General features: G+C 41.5%; 1 protein-coding gene across 1 annotated transcript in view; it reads left to right on the forward strand.

Moving 5' to 3' along the window:
* Positions 1-17,724, forward strand: part of lrfn1 (leucine rich repeat and fibronectin type III domain containing 1) — a 132,703-nt gene that overhangs the window by 88,327 nt on the left and 26,652 nt on the right. The gene's annotated exons all lie outside the window — the stretch shown is intronic.

Raw genomic sequence — 17,724 nt, forward strand, 5'->3', positions numbered from 1 at the left:
CAGATGAGATAATACACTGAGAAGACAAACATCCTGATATACTCGTCTATATCACCTTTGACTGGGACTGTGCAGTAACAGCAAAAGGATTCTCCAGCACCTTCAAGTATTTTAGGTCTTTTGTATCCCACAGGCAGTACACAGATTGATGTAGCTTGTTGTAATATACGCCTGAAAAGACCTATTTTCTAAAAACAAACCTACGCCCTTGATCGGACAAAGCAAGTTGGCTTCATGTTACTGTTTGGAATTAAAAAAAACAGCAGATGCTAAATCACAACAGTCTCGTATGAAATACACTCACCATATGCTGCTGTTCAACTTTAAAGTCATGTAAAAACACAGACTAGTGGGTTAGAACAGAACAGTGGGTTAGAACAGAACAGTAGGTTACACAGGGCGTTTTCACATCTGCGTGGTTTGGTGAGGCTCAGTTAGACAGGCTTTAGTTTGTTTGTGTTTTTGTGTGTGAAAATGATACTTGTCCTGAATCGACTATAGTGCGATTGATTAATCCATCATAGAACTAGAGAGGGTAGCATGCGGTCAGATATTGGCTCCTTGAAACAATTAACCTTAGCTGACACGTCTTTAGATTAGTAAATTGAAGGTTAGCTTGTTGTATGAACTCAATATTTGCTCCTTTCTCTCATGCGGCCATCTCAAGGCCAAATAAATGCAAGGTTTTGTTTAGAATATGGAACAAATGATGATTGCGACTGTTTATTAAGTCATCCAAATTCTTTCACCCCTCGGAGAACTGCTCAACCCAAAGAGCAGAGCAAGCATCCTCACACCGGTACCAAGCAAAATAAATGAACGCGGTAACAAGCAAACAGACTACAGGTCTGAAAACGCAGCTGATAGCACAAGCTCAGCACAGCCACGTTACTATGCTCTCCCACTTTTTCATTTCCTTTGTATTTGATTACCCCTAAGTTTTCTTCGCTTCATACGGATCTCCAACGGAACCAAAGCATGTGACTTTTCCTTTGCTTTCAGGAACAGCTTCATCAATGTCACAGAAAGCCTCCGCGGAAATAATTGTGCGTCAACTTTCCCAGGTCCTAAAACAAATTTCATTATGAGAGTAAAGATGGTAGAAGATGGTAAAATAGTATATATACCGGCTAAATTACGTTTTTCTTTTACGTGTTCCACACTGGTGACCAGCAGGTTTGTTATGGTCACACTAATATCTTAACTGTGTCATAACCAGGCAAATGTCAGCAGTAACTTATTAGGATAATTAAAGCTTCAAGATCTGCTCTACCTAAAATCGGTGCCGTTGATAACAGGATCACAAACTGGCACAGATCATTTTAAGTGTAACTATTGAAAACACCAACATGCAGGCTGTAAATGCTGCACATATTGAAGCTGATGGTTTGCAGGTGGCCGAGGTTTACATAATGTGTCTGAGAGCGAGAGGGAGAGTAAGAGGGAGCTGGAGAGAGAGGGAGATAGCAGCATTGATGGCTGTGATCTGGCAGCCCTGCTAGATGCCTCTCCGCAGCTCTCTATAAAAGGAGAAATCGTCTATCGCTTAATTTACCAGATGGGATAAAATAGAAAGTTAATAATCCACATTATGAGCATTAACACAACCTTCAAAGCCAAAGCTAATGTATCGGACATAATTTACTTTTTAACCAGAGACATATAAAAGCATTTTAAACGAGCAGAAAATTGTCTTGAGGACGTGTAGGCGGAATATGTGGCTCCAGTGTCTTGATGAATCCGATGGTAAATCAGACGGTCATTTTATATATTGTGTATTATACATTAATGTATTTCTAATCTATATAGTGCTTTCAGTGTGACTTTGCAGGAAGAGCAGTTGATGAAGCAGCCCTTTAAAATGTGATTATTGATTTCCCTCGTTCTTCTTGAGACGTTGATCTCGATTGCTTTTATTGTGGCACCGTCCGAGTGCCGGAAGCGACTTAAACACGTTGACATCTTTGATCCCGAAGACAGCGGCGACATGTTTTCATCAGCATTACCTATAAAAATCGAAGCAACGTTAATTTCCGATGCATTATCTTTAGCATTATGGAGCTTTAAACGTGTAAAATTCATTTGCAAACAACATCATGCGCAGATTCAGGCATTAATGTGTGGTCGTTGTTATCTAAAAGCCACCAATTACACATTGAGTCAGCGCAGTGCTCTGTCTGTGTACATTATATGGATAATGACATACGAAGGCAGACATTACTTTTATAAGAGTTATGTGGATTTTCTCTGTGGCGGATGCTTACGCCAATAAAACCCACATTTCCCTGTTGCGTCCTGACTTTTGCGCCATCACTGTCCACGTGCCGGTGCTGCATATTGCCACTGTTGATTCAAAATATCTGTATCAATAAGAGTAATCGTAGGAAATGGAAAGCTCAGAGGATAAGAAACCTTCACATGAGTTTGCTTGAAGAGTTTCTGGTAATCATGGTGTGTTTTTATTCCCACTGCTTGACTGCAAACATGTTCAAAGCAATCAAAGATGTTTGATTAAGTAGTGAAGTCCAATCAAGTGTATTTTTGCAACCTTTAATACATGCAAACCTCTCACATAGCTTTGTGAATGCTGGAAACATCATGATGTAAAAGGCACTAGTAACAATAAAGAAAGGTTTACATTTTACACTTAATCACATATAATCACACATAATCACTTATTTACACGTAAAATAGATGTGCACTCTTGCTTTATTTCTGTTCAACAGCATACAAAGGCATACATCCTGCAGTACAGCAGGAAAAACCAGGCATGAGTTTAATGTCTTGTGAAATTGAAGGGCTTTTAGATTACCGATTTGACTCCATGAGAGCACATTCAATCGTATCTAATCAGTACAGCAAAATATAGATTTTCCAACTTATTTTGAAATTAGACTCTCTTCATGCAAATAGCTGTTTTCATGTCCTTTGTTGGCAGCTGCTGCTTTTCTCGGGGCACTATAATTAAACAGGAGGAGGGTGCAACACTTTTCTATTCTGTGTCACTTTGAGAAATGGCTGTTGCAAAACGCTTTGAGTCAAAGCAGCGCGAGTCGAACAACTGCTAGATTTCACACACAATGAAGTCCATTTTTAGGAGTGTGTACGTGTGTGTACATCAAAGGATTTCTGAATTGATCAACCGCAGTAACATACATGAATGACAAAAATGCACCATAATTAGTGGACCATTTGCTTGGCAGTATTGTACTGGATTGTCATTCATCACAGAAACGTCAACTGCCTGCAACTCAGTCAATGTAAAGTTACTGAACCACTTTGATCCCTGCTGCCTGTTTGCGTTTTAGCACATAATAAGAAGGGAATCGTGGCTTAAGACCAGAGTACTACCACTAGGGGTGGGACTCACACCAGTAATACTTGAGAGTGAGAAATATCTGATCCGTATGGTTATTGCTGTGAAAGCGTCCAACCTCCAAGGATTTTTGCTTTAGATGTCACTCAAACTCCTTGTAACGTCTTCATTCATTGAGGTACAGAAACCATTCATTTTTCAGGCCCTTGTTCAGCATTTAAAATGTATTACGGTTGTTCCATTTTTCTGTTCATTCCCTTTTACAATACATTCAAATTACCTTCAGGCCCTTTGTACTTTCAGGCCCTTCTAATTTCTTCATAGTTTCAGCTCTGTGTCTCTGCTTAATTGGTTGCACCTGTTGTTTACAAACAATCGACAGCATCAAAGGATTTGCGCTTTAGCTGTCACTCAAACTGCTTGTAACGTCCTCATTCATTCAGCTACAGAAATCACTCACACATTTGTCAGGCCTTCACATTTCAGTCTCTCAGGCACTTCTACAGCACTCTGCAAAACCTTTCAGCAATTGCAATCACAGCACATTTTCTTCAGGAAATGCATTTCGAGTTATCTTTGTTTTTATATGCACTACATAACCACCGTGTTCTACAGAGACCCCTCAGTTTTTATTATACAAGTGTTCTGATCACTGCAGCGCTGAGGAAAGAATGGTGCCAGAAATTAAATTAAGATAACAATGAATTCTGAACAGTAACATTCACTGCAAATTAATCTATCAAGTAACTATAAAGGAACACAGAAATGTTCTTCGTTTTGATAGAATGTGTTGAACATTTTCAACGTTGCTAAACTTGATTCACATCTATAAGACAAATCCATAGGCTTCAAGTTTAATTAATACTGAACGTCCTTAACATGTTTACATCAACATGTAACGCATTTGAAATGGCACATCTACTCACCTGCTTAGAAGATAAAGACACATGCACTGTATGAGGTGAGTGAGCTAGAGATTGTTCAGCTTTGGTCTGTTTTCACATCTTGTGCACAGTGGTGCTGCAGCAAGAGAGTGTACAGGTAGATCAATGTGTTCTTTCTCAGGAGACCGAGAATACAGAAGCACTATTTAAATACTCCATTTACCATATACTGCATCTGTTGGACTGGAGGAGAGACAGAGCTTTAATAGTCAAGTTAATGTAACAGATTTGACACACTTTGATCATCTCTCTCGTGTCTCTGTACAGCACATCACCGAACGATAAATAATGTTTGAAATTTCGGAAAAACACCATATTTTTTCACTCCCTGTGTTGCTACCTACGTGTACACCCACAGCGCATTCTCCGATCTGACAGCATCGTCAGGATAAATCTCGTTTATCATCATTAAAGGCAGACTGAGGCATTACATCAGAGAGCATGAGGTCCAGTGAAAAGGTACAAGGGGGCAGAATATAGATATCTTTGAAGAACAACAGATGATGATGGAGAGGTGAGCAGACATGCCCACTCACTCACTGCCCACACGCGTGGAGCGGCACCAGGCATGCTGTTTATCTTACAGACGTTTTTATTCAAAGCGACGTACATATGAGATTTAAATACAACTTCAGCAAGGATGAAGTCAGAAGAGAACAACAAGAGCGAGAGCAATGAGGCTCGGCGAGAGGTACTCAGCCGATCAAGAGGAGTTTGGTAACTCATTCCACCACCTACGGACCACAGAGGAGAAGTGTCTGGGTGGAGACTTAGGGCCTGGTTGCGTTGGCGGCACCAGGCGACATGAGCGTGAAAGAGCGTAGAGCTGAACCAGGGAGCACAAAGAAGTGGCTGCCATGTCGGACGCTGCGTTGTAGGCGAGCATGGAGAACTTGAACTTGATACTGGCAGCATCTCCATCATCATCATCATCATCACCATCATCATCATCATCATCCCAAACAGTAGTAAATTGCTGTCCCTGCCGCTTCATTGTACTTGCTAGCAGTAAAGTGGATATAAAACGCTTCAGTCTATGTAAAAACTACCGTAGAAAACTTGCAGCGACTGTAACACCTTAGGCCCTTAACGATATTTTGGGATTGTTTTGGGTTAATATTGCAGTGTTAATACTATTTATTTGAGAAAAAACATCCAAATAAACATTTGCTCTATCAAATGAAGCTTATCTACCCGGATCCGCCCTCTTAGGACATCACCTATTCTGTCCTAGCTCTTCTGATGCTCTTGTTTTCTATTCTGTCATTTCTAATTTGTCCTTTTTTCTCATTTATCATAGTACCTAACTTATTGCACTTCTACTCTAGCTCTAGTTATGCTCTTAGCTGTTGGTTTTGGAAGGAAATGCGCTTACGATTTCTTGTGACCTGAAGTTCTTTTATCTACCTTTGTTGAACGCACTTATTGTAAGTCGCTTTGGATAAAAGCGTCTGCTAAATGACCGTAATGTAATGTAATGTAATCTACCATCAAGCTCAGGCAAGTGTTAACGCTAACAACAATGAATCAAAGCCCTGCTGGCATTTTGATAGACCTCAAATTTATCGAGGTGTCACATTTTCAGAAACAAAAACTTAAACAAACTTAAAACTCTAAGTGTAACTATGAAATAGAGATAAATATAACAAATCTTTTACTTTTAAATCTTTTAAAGACGTGACGAAAATGTAGAAATGAAAACAGCTGCTCCACCTTTGCATTCCTTATCAAAAAATGTTTGCGGCACTTCCGGGACGCTTCGCCGCACTGCTCAGGCGGGGCAGTGCGGAAGACCGAACCCGTTAACACTGGCGGTGACACGAGAAGCCAGACGTTCTGCACCACTGAACGTTCTGCAAGGCGCAGGCAGTGTGAAATGGGGGGTGAGTGAGTGTGTGTAAGACTGACAGATCATAAGAATACAGATCATAGGAAAGCTTCTCAATGTGAGGTACAAATGCCAAAACATGGCAACAGAGAGGCAGCATGCACGCATTGTGGAAGAAAAATGTTTGCACTTTTAGACTGAAAACACTTCTCTTTATTTCTCTATTGCCATCTTTCTTTAATTTGTGTTGTTAATGTCTTCTTATTTAATCCCTTTTTTTTGTCATGGGGACAGGACTTTGAATTTCCTTTGTGTACAGAATGTGTTGTATAAATAAACTAGCTGTGGTTGTTGTGCCATAGGCGATCAAATGAATATGTAAATATCTCTGCTCTATTTACATACATACTTATTTACCATATATATTTGCCTTTGCAATATATGCAAATGTTGTTTCTGACGTTGTGTTCATTCTAAATTCAGATGCAGTAACACAACTTAAAGACTGAGGAGGCAATGACCTTGATTATCATATAACATTCATTAATTAGAAATTAGTATTAAATAGAACAATGGCTGCTGTTTGGCAAGTTAGAAGTCGAAGAAAAAGTGAATCTGTGACTCATTTATGAAGCGTATAACCATTACAAATGAGATATTAATGTATTGACGGTCATTTTTAAACAAAGGCAGGAATTATAAGTCAACTTATATTTGGCATTTGTTGTTATTTTTGCTTCTTTATCCAGACACCTCTGACAGCAAACATATATACATATACAGAGACAAGCTTTCCTTACCATCACATTTGTGAGTCCCCTAGCTGCATGCATGAATGTCTGCAAATGTGAATGATGCAATGCGGTTGCTAACAAAGACACGTTTGAAGATCTAACATTAGATGAAATGTTCACTATTCAGAACAGAACAGATGTGGGACTTGCGTCGTTGGTGAGTAATGTTCATTGTTTTCTGACATTTGTCACACAGGAAGGTAACACTTGCTCAGGTGCACAACTCCTACACAAACAGGTTCTGCTTGAAATCTTGAGCACAGATGTCACTCTGGGGGCCTGAAGAGGTTGGATACTAGAAAGCAGCATTCACCAAGAATCCTGCAGAGTGTCGTGAAGAGCTGAAACCAGAAAATAAAATAGAAGATAGATAGATACTGTCTAAAAATTTCGCTTTTCTACTACATATGGCCAGTATTGATCAACGACGGCTTCAATTGGGACATGAAATAGACACTTAAAATTCTCCTCTTTACTGTTTTATGAGGACGGCTTTTGTTGTAATTGAAGTTGCAGACATTGATCAGACACAATGCTTCACACTTAAAACCACAGTATAATTCAATAGTGGTGCCTTACACAGCAGAGCACCACTGAAAGTGCTGCTGCGGTTTATGCTGACATGAATTTTAGCACTTTCCTTTCCTTGGCCTATCTACTTAAGACGCTATAGCGCGGAAATGTGAAATGTTGATGATTAAACGGTCCAAGGTTCTTAGTTAACATTCTCTCCCCGTCTTTGCCTCTGGAGATTTTCACCGGCGAGACCTGGTGCCTATGGAGACATACTGTGCATAGCGGGACGTCCTAGATTGCGACAGGAGCAGAGTCTCCAGAATCAAACCACATTAGCCGTCTGTTTGTGCTGCTATGGATCCAAACTCCTACGTCCTCCTTTTTTAGTAAACATCTCAGGACGCGTACGCACATTTGCATCAATTATTGTACGCCTGCACGTCAGCAATTTGATAGATCAAATAATCTAACGTCCCTAATGCGAATGCAAATGTGGAACATAACATGACAGGGTGAGGCAAAGCATAGGAGGAACTCATAACAGACATCATGTTCCCTTTGTTTGAAATAAACCTCCACTGATTGCGCAGCACAACAAGAGGAGCTATAAATTATTCAGGTGCTCCCTGATGGCCGCCCATTTACCGCTGCTCGCTTGCATCTGGCTGGACGAATTCCGCCCCATTCCTCGCCGATCTGCCTCTCTTAAAATGGCAGCAATGTACATGTGACCTCCGAGTAGGACTCAGCCTTCACTCTAATGCTTAATTTATTACCCCCGTCCCTCGTCCCCCCCCGTCCCCTGAATGTATTGGGCATGCACCACAAAGCTCCTAATAGTAAATAGAATATGAAAATGAATGTGAGGGGGAAGAGGAATGCGGAGGATTATTGCGGTCGTATGTAAATAAAGAGGTGAAATATGGCCCCTTGCTCATCACAGCAGTGCCAGTGTGGCGAGGAAGGCCGGGGAGAGGAGAGAAGAAGAGGAGGATGCAGTGAGTGTAGATAATAACGCCGTTTTCTTGTATTGTAGCTGGTGAAGGACATCTCTGTACCAGACGGCTCAGCCTGTCATTTCTCTCCACTGCTCTGCCTGCATTTGTGCTGATGTGCGAGAGTCAGCAGAGGGGGAAGATTCAGGATGAAGATTTCCCCTGTGAAGCTTCTCCTCTGAGTTTAAAGTTCACATCTCTGTCGGGAGTGTTTAAGACCGTCCTTAATTTGGGTCAACTGTTACAGGTTCGTGTCTGTGACATTGGGAAATGGTCGATTAGTCCGACAGTGGAAATGACATTTATACACTACATACTCAAGCGCTGTACCACCAAGTATAATCTGCAGTATTTTCATTCACTGTACCGCAGCGTTTCTGATGGAAATTCACTTGTGCTCACAAGTGACTGTAACTTTCCAAATGATGACTAAATTCAACATCATTTCTTCATTTGGATGGTTTTCTACATATCAATGATTCAGCTTGATGACAGATTGTCTTGTAGCTTTTCTTCTCAACAACTGTAGACGTCAAATCATCTGAGAGCAAAAAACTCGATTGAAATGGAGATGAAAGATTTGCAGGATTTTCCCACCATTTTGTTTATTATCATTATTTCTTTTCATTAGATTATTGCTACTACTATGATCAATTTTATTACAAACCCACATCTCCACGTTTTGGTGTTTTCATCATTGATGCAGTAACATGTATTCTATATGTTAATACACTTAAGTGGAATTTTGACTGTATACTACACATACTAATGGTTGTTCCTGCGGGGTGAATATTGAGAGAGTATTTTAGGATTGACTTTAATTGAATGCATCAATCCAAATGTCTGTTGCTATACAGCATCGATACTTCCTGCACGGTATGAAACGCAATAAATCCACGTAGATGATTTGATAAAATGCAATATGGCCCCGTGCAGCCATGACAAACCTTTCTTCAATAAGAAATCTTCCCATTCCTCAATTGAAATTCACCTGATTCTGCCTCACAGTATTACTGAAATGCAGCTGTGGTGAATTATATCTGTAATCAAAAAAAGTAGTCACCCCCCAACTCAAATGCAGTGTGTCACAGTAGAAATCATTCATTTCAGTTCAGTTCACACATCATCTACAGGTGCACAGACTCAGAGCCTTTGGTTTTACCTTTCAGACGCGGGCTGCAGGCTGGGATATCGTTTTCCTTAATGTTGGTTGTCGATTTTAATGGTTCTTTAAATGCATTCGGTTATCAAAGGAGTCACACACACAAATTGAGGTGAAATCCTCTCAATTTGAAGAGATGGCGCCCCAAATAAAGGGATCAATAAGTCCTTTGTTCACTTTGAAACTTTGATAGTATCTGACAGCCTGTCTTATTTGTGTTAAGACAAGCAGCACTGTCCGTATATTTCCTGTTGTTTCCTGCTGTTCTCATTCTGCCACCCAATGTTTGCATATAATACATACATCACTTGTCTCAGGGGAGCCGCAGTGAGACATTTGGAATGTTCACAGTCATGATTGTGCTTCCTTTAGTATCGAGGCCAGCTGTCTATATGCTTGTGAGCAGAGGTTACCTAATAACCGAGAGTCTTTCTTTCATAATCAGCAGCCATTAATCTGGAACATTTACCATGAGAATTGCTCAGCGTGTGTTGAATTAGCAGGCAAATCAGAGTGAAATCAAGACGGAATAAACGCAGGTATTTGTGTGGGAACTTCACAATGCATAAATATTCTGCACTGTTAGCTTCAGGCATTTTGTGTATGCATGTCGATTTTTGTTCCAGTCAGACATGTGTTGTTGTAGCTGTTCCTAGCAGCGTATCCAGAGCGGTTTCTTTGGCATGCAGGCCCAGAACGAATTGCAAACAATCACAGGCGTCAAACTATAGTAAGGAGACAAGACGCAGCCTCCTGTTGTCCACAAATGTCTTCCAGCTGAGAGATTTTAGCCCCAGATATAGTCTCTTAGCAACCATACCATCGTGTCCTCAATTAGCACCGTTCTCCTTATTGATCAGGTGCTCTCTTGTCCTGGAAGTTACCGTTCTAAACTAAATGTTTGTCAGCAAAAATGTGTTCCTAAGCTGTGGTTGGGTATTGTTTGTCACGCTCCACTGATTATTAGTCACGCACCGGTGCCTATACGCATACGTGCTTGTCACTGGCGACTGCTGGCTGCTTATAGAGCAGAACGGACTTTCAGCGCACCGCGATTAAATCCCCCAGCCTGCCGCGTGTCCACCTGTATCCTCTGCTTTTGGCAAATAAATTGGAGTGAGCCGACCTTTCTTTCGTCACAGATGCACAACAGGGCCGAGCATCTTCGACTCAAAGAAGCAGACATGTTAACTTCAATTAATCAAGTTAATCCAGTTACAGCAGGTGACATGGAGGCAACGCTTCACTGCACCATCCACATATTTTACTCCTCACCACTCCAGAACCTTTTTATCTTTGACTTGTCCCCAGTGGACAGATTGATCTCTGGCCTCTTTCCTCACCGTCTTAGTCGCTATTGTTCCTGCTCTGGGTTTCAGCTTCTAGAAGGTGCAGAGTATGTACAGATGCCTGAAGGTAACTTTAACGGAGGCGGTCTTTTGCAACAACTGCTCATTATTTTCAGTCACTAATGTGCACAATAATCGCAAAGTCAAAAACAGTCAATGAGTTAATAAGCCAAACCGAAAGCACGCCGCAAATCATTTAAAGTAAGGTCAGAAAATAATAAAACAAACCGAGCCGGAGCTAATTACACAGTGAGACTGTTTTGAGAGGTAATTTTAAAAGTGTCGATATATTTTTAGCTGCCCACTCTCTTCACATACAATGTTTTCCAGGGGAGTAGGCTTTGAAAACAAAAGTAGAAAATTAGAATCAATAACAAGAGCTGCTGCGTGTGTAGACTGAGGATGAAAGGGTGGCGTGGTTCTCTTACAGGAGTTTTTCTTATGAAAAGTTTGAAAATGGAAGTCTTACTGAAGGCAAAGTGTTATCCAAGTAAAAGGAAAAATAAAAATACAGATTTAGGGCCGAACATGAACATCCAGAGAGGCTGAAGCAGATTGAAGTTGCCGAGTGGGAAGAATTCTGCAATCTCCCATTTAGCATCATTTATATATGGAATCTATGGTTTTTTTTTTTTTGCAATATCACATCTGCGAGCATCACACCGAGGCCGCTGATCTCGACTGACAGCGATTTCGATCTTGACGGCGGTGATACGAAACCTGTTTTATTACAGCTTAAACACGATACAGATGGTTTTTCACAGGCTGAGAAATATTTATTGCTTCTTGTGCAAGTAGATATTTTGTTTGCAAATGATGTGGCCAAGTGGGATCATCCATCATTATTGTTATTATCCTGCAGAGTGCCCACGAGTGCGGCGAGGTGTACAAAGAATAAGCGTGCCTTAGTGTGCAGATTTAAACACGATGAAGCTGCTGTAGCTTAAAAAAAATACAGGATATCGTCCGCCAAAATCTCCATGATTCCAAAATGATGATAGTACATTTTAGTCAGTAAGTTGTAAAATCTAGCTTCAACTGGGTGTCTATTGTACTGTATCTAACACCAGAGGTACTTATTGGATTACAAATGGTCTGATCAAATCAGTGCATATTACATTACATTACATTACGATCATTTGGCAGACGCTTTTATCCAAAGCGACTTACATTACATTACCACCCTTCGCAGAGGGGGAAGCAATTGAGGGTTCGGTGCCTTGCTCAGGGGCACGTCGGCAGGGGCTCGAACCAGCGACCCTCCGGTTCCCAAGCGGAAGAACTACCCACTGAGCCACTGCCTCCCTCATATGTCGTAACAAACCCCAGCAGGGGTTCGTAATAGCTACGTCAGGAAATAAAGCACACGTACCGAGAAAATTATTGTCTTCCTCCGACAACCAAAAGTGATCTATCACAAAGTTGTGATCGGAGTAATGACTGGGATGTGAAGCTTTATCTGAGGTTTTGAAGCAGAATGACCCGCAGCACGTGTCAATTGCCTTGGCCAGATCAGAAAGGATTCAGTCGGGGCAGCCATCAGTCAGACGGGGAGATCTGCACGGAGAGCCGTCTGTATGCTGAGATGCTAAAAAACTTGATGAAACTTCTCTTCGTCTCGTTAATCGGCGAGAAAGTTTCCAGAAATGTGTTTTGCAGGTACCTCTGAGATATAGACGGCTTGTATTAGGTGCGAAACTGCTGCACTGTTAAGGAGAAACATGGTCTGAATTCATTACAGACTGAGGCCCTCATAGTGACACACACTTAAGAAAGACGTATACTCCCATAGAGCACTGAAAGCTCAGCACAGAGCGACTGACATTTTCATCACATGCTTCTACGTCGACGTATCATTCAGGGAAAACGCAGAGCATATTTGCAGAGGCCAATTTGAGCAATTTATAAACTCCCCTGTTTCCCACTCGAGGTGACTCCTTCTCGCTCGTACGACTCCATATCCATAATAGATGGCCCCGCTACGCTCATCCCGGCAGTACATATGTTTACAACTGTCAAATGTACCAGGAGGAGTCATACAGTCATACATATCCGCCTGAGCGGGACAGATCCCAAAGACCTTGGTGTAATTTTTATCTCTTACGTACATCAATAATACATATGTACGAGAGATAAGTGCGCAGAAACAAAAACAGAGGGAAGTGTAGCCCAAAAATAGATGTGTCTAATAAAGGCCTGCTGGCAGAACACACAACAACTACGATGAGAATTTGAGCTGAAAATGCTGGAAAATCTGTCTTTCAGTATTAATTGACTGGGTATTCATAATTAATTGCTTAAGTGTGATTTGGTTATGGAAACCTTAGTTTTTGCAAATGTTTTTAAATACTTATGGTATTAATAAAAACACACTTTCCTAAATTGATGATTTGAAAATCAGCAGTATTATGAGTGCGGGGATGATTACAGCAAATCATAGTTCATTAGCCTTCTTTGTTGTCCTTTCGGAAAACCAGGATGTGTCTGGGGCGATAATTACACAATACAAAACACTAACGCTACAATTACATAACACGCACAGCAAACACACCTCCGACAACATTTCAGCGTCACACTCAATTCAAAGATGCCAATTAATCAATAATCAAGTTGGGTTCAGCACCCCACGCACACACACTCAGCTGTGACATCACATTCTTTGAAAAGGATTATGCTGTTGCGTTTGAAGTGACAGACTTTGTTGTCGATGTGCAATTTTTCTAGACGCGTTATCTTATTCAATTATGTACTACTTATAGATAAAACACTGCTAACAATGTAATGAAATAAATGTGCAGAACCTCTCAACAACTGGCTGTCAGAAGAGAAATTATGCGTCTGTATCCACTCCAAACAGTCTGAGCTTGTGCACAAAGTAGAACCGCTGCAGTCCTTAGCAGTAAATAGCAGCCGGATTCAAATCCCGTCATAGTTTCGCATTAGTTAGTCTGCAGCGGTGAAGAGTTTCCAGCTCTCTGAATAAATTATATACGCCACTTTAGCCAAAAATCTGCGGGTGCTTGGGGTGAAATGGAATTTTTAGATTTCTGTGAGGTGAAAGCACTTTTTTCTTGGCCGCACCAGAGAAGTGAGGCGTTAGGGGTTTTTGACTCAAGGGCAGCATTTCAAATGTGATCAATAGTTGATGTTTTGAAGTCGCTGGAGCTCAGAATGTACCTTCTTCTTTTTACTGCTTAAGATGCCTTGGCGAGGACCATTTAGAGGCATTCAAGGAAGTTCTGTGATTTATTGAGCAAGGCAGAGAATGTGACCTTATTATACAGTATATTTGCAGGAATCCCTTAAGACATATGAAATGGGATTTTTTTCATTTTCAAAATCCCGTACCAGTGAGATGAGAGCCAGGTGAGGACATCAGATAAGCAGCGCTCCCATATTTGAAGTGATCGTATCGGACCTCTTTCCCCCGCTCTCGTCATGAAGGGCGAATTCTGTCCCACGGTAATTTGATGGTAATACAATTCACGAGCGAAATAGGAATTACATAGGAGCTGTAGATATTTCCAGACTGAGGATCATTTGAATGTTTTCCTGAGGGTCGGGGATGAGGCGCATTGTTTTTCCCAACCTGTTTTCTTGGTGACTGTGTGTGCGCCGCCACCTCCTCTGCCTGTCAAAGTGACAGCTCTGGCAGAGCACCGCCGCAACCCTGACATTATTTACAGATGGTAAATAAGGAAAAATATGTGGCTGGCCCTTATGATTCATAGTTAGTTCCAGCTCCTGTTTACAGACAAGTTGTCACATTCATTTAGGAAATTATGCCTATGCATGGGGTTCAGTAAAATTGTTTTTCTTACCAATGAAATGGGGCAGAGGGGATTATAACAATGAAGGCCCCTTTCTCCTCCCCTCAGCCACCTTCTATTCATTGATCTCTGTGAGGTCCTTATGCATCAAAGGCGTCAATACTTGATTGCAGGTTTCAAATATTCAATTAACTGACGGAATCCGCTTCTCTCTTGTAACCGCCGCTCCAGGCTCGTATTTAACAGGACGTGCTAATACTCGCCCTGCTAAGCTCTTGTAATCTTTGTGCTTCAATTTGGGATCAGAGGCCTGCGTCTTTCTCGCAGAGTAAATACCGACGGCACATTATGGCTGCATGAAAAAGTCACCAGAGTGCAATACAGTTGAGCGTGATGTGGCAACCCAGTAACGACAGAGGGTATAAGCCATTCCACAGCGCACTAACTATGACAGAATGATAATACAATGAGCTGCTACAGAATATGTAGCATTTCCCCCTGTAGTTCATTTTCCCGGAAACCGCAGACCATATGCTTATGTATCAGCCAGTGAACCATGAAATCACTTGGTTTTCACGGAGCTGATTTGCATCCTCGGGTTAAAGCTCAATGAGGCAAGTGAGGTGGCTGTAAAAGCTTCATTTAGTAATCAGAACGGCCCTTTCTTATAAGAGCAGAGAGACAGACGGCATTCACAATGAAATCAAAACAATACTGTGATCTAACACTGATTAGACTTGTCACCCAAAAGCTGAATTTCTTGAAAACCTCCCCACAGTAACTTATTGATCTCTCTATCCTTACTAGTTTAGGAGATATTAATGGAAATCAATAATTCAATTAGGGCAGAAGTGTTCTGGCTCGAGCCCCGTCGCTATTAAAGATACATGGAAACGGTTGGTACTTTACTGTATCGACTCGATGTCGATGGTAGTTGTATATTTGTATCTCTACTAGGCTCCTAACGAAACCTGGATCAATATAGCTCCTATCTGGAAATGCATTTCTGATCACCAGATCCTGTGCATTGGTTTGGGTTTGAAGGCTGGCTGTACTCTGCTACCATCTAGTGGTGACCTAGGACACCACAGGACAGTTTGAACGGTTGTCTTTGGCTTTAAAATAATAGTTCAAGGATGTAACTCTTGAAGTACGATCCAGATCCACATCAAAAGCTATTATGTTGCTTGGCCCACGATGCACCTCTACATAAAATGTCTGTAAAATCTATCCGTAACCTTTTGACTTTTCTTTTTATGACAAGCACACACGCACGCGTGCACGCACGCAAAGCAATGCAAGGCAAAGCATAGCAAAAACATAACCTCCATGGTGAAGATAATATCTCGAGCTAGCCACAGCCTGGACATAGGCAGATGAAAAATTGTTCATGTCTAAAATTTTAATCTCAGGTAATTCATGTCATAATTGAATACGAGCCACTGTCTATTGTAAATTGAAAAGATGGTGGCTCATGTGGAATAACTTGTTTATTGGCGGCAGTGTGGGACCTTTCCTGCTAAAATGCAAAGCACGGGTGATCGTAAGAAATCATCAGATTGATATCCTCCTTTATTAATTGATTTGTGGGCTGCTCATGAACTCAAACTGCAGCTTTACCAAAGAAACTTTTCATATGCAAATGTGAGCACAGTTTGACATTCTGGAGCCAGCTTGTTTGCTTCTCTCTGATGTGAAGATTTTTCATATCGGCTTTAATAACACAAGTTCAGGGCGTCGTTAAAACAGTAACCCAAGTGAAATCCCCTCAGGGGACGCCTGACACAAATAACACTGATGCCAGTCTGGAAAGTAAGGAACCTGACAGACCGCTGACCATGTGCTCCATTTCACCCAGGCCAAAAGGTCACAATATAAACTTGTCTGTGTGTTGTGTGCGAGCTGGAAGGCTTTATGCTGTATTTGCCGTCGCTCGCTAAGATTTAATGTGTGCTGCCTCGACAACAACATGTGTAGCAACAATCATTCAGATGTTGAGCAAGGTGAGATTAATCCTCCTCATATTTTGCTGCACCATTTCAGCCACGTTCTTAATCATACACTTTGTTATCAGATCAAACAGGGATTGTCGCAAGTGTGGTGATAAATAATCGCGTGGAACGGCTTGCGCGCGTGTGTGTGTGTGTGTGTGTGTGTGTGTGTGTGTGTGTGTGTGTGTGTGTGTGTCTGTAAGATTGTGTGTTCACCATTGCCATGTAGAGCAGCTGTAGTGTAGTGTATGTCTTTTTTTGCATATGGCAATTTCAGAAATATCCACCCTGCCAGATTTAGCTTCGTCTGCACTCTGCAATATTTGTGTGTGCATAATGCAGTAAAACTATGATACTGTTTCCCAAATATTGCACAAGACTTTTAGGGCTTAGAGCACCGGGTTGGATAGGTTGGGGTTCTTTTTTAGCTCCGTCTCATACCTTGGCAGTGATGAATGCCTACATAAACATGGAGGAAATAACTTCCTAAAGCTGAAATGTGGCAAAACCTAAACCTGTGCAACCGTATGCAGCAGATTTTCCACCATGCAATTCGTTTCAACAGCTCATCAGCCACTATTCTAACCACCGCAGCGGATTCAGGATTCAATTATCTGTAAAAAAAACACAAAAAAAAAACTGTCAGACGCACGAGACAAGTGGATTAAATTGGTAAAGGGGGTGTCCATAGAGGCCGCATACGTTTAGGGCTCCAGAATGTTGGTGCTTTACTCCTGACAACCTCCACTTTAAAATCTCTCCAAAACCCAAAAGCACTGGCAAGCACTCACTGCTCCCTGCTCTCACCAACTCCAGTTAGCCAAATGATGAAGCAAGCCCAAAACGTGCATTTGGGTGACTGGAGACATAAAGAGCCAAACTGGATTATGATGTTATCTGGCCCACAATACTTCTGGAGCAGGCAGAGCGTGTCTTTGTTGTGGGTGGCAGGGAGAAAGCCAACGCGCCGGCTTAGTGACCATTTGGAAAAAGGCAACAAAGGAAATCCTGACAATAAAGAAGAAAAAACATTGAAGTCTGTGGCTACCTGTGCGGCAC

This window comes from Genypterus blacodes, unplaced genomic scaffold, assembly GCF_046128005.1.
Source record: "Genypterus blacodes isolate CSIRO-AG114 ecotype Tasmania unplaced genomic scaffold, CSIRO-AGI_Gbla_v1 ptg000032l_1, whole genome shotgun sequence".
NCBI classification, from domain to species: Eukaryota; Metazoa; Chordata; class Actinopteri; order Ophidiiformes; family Ophidiidae; genus Genypterus; species Genypterus blacodes.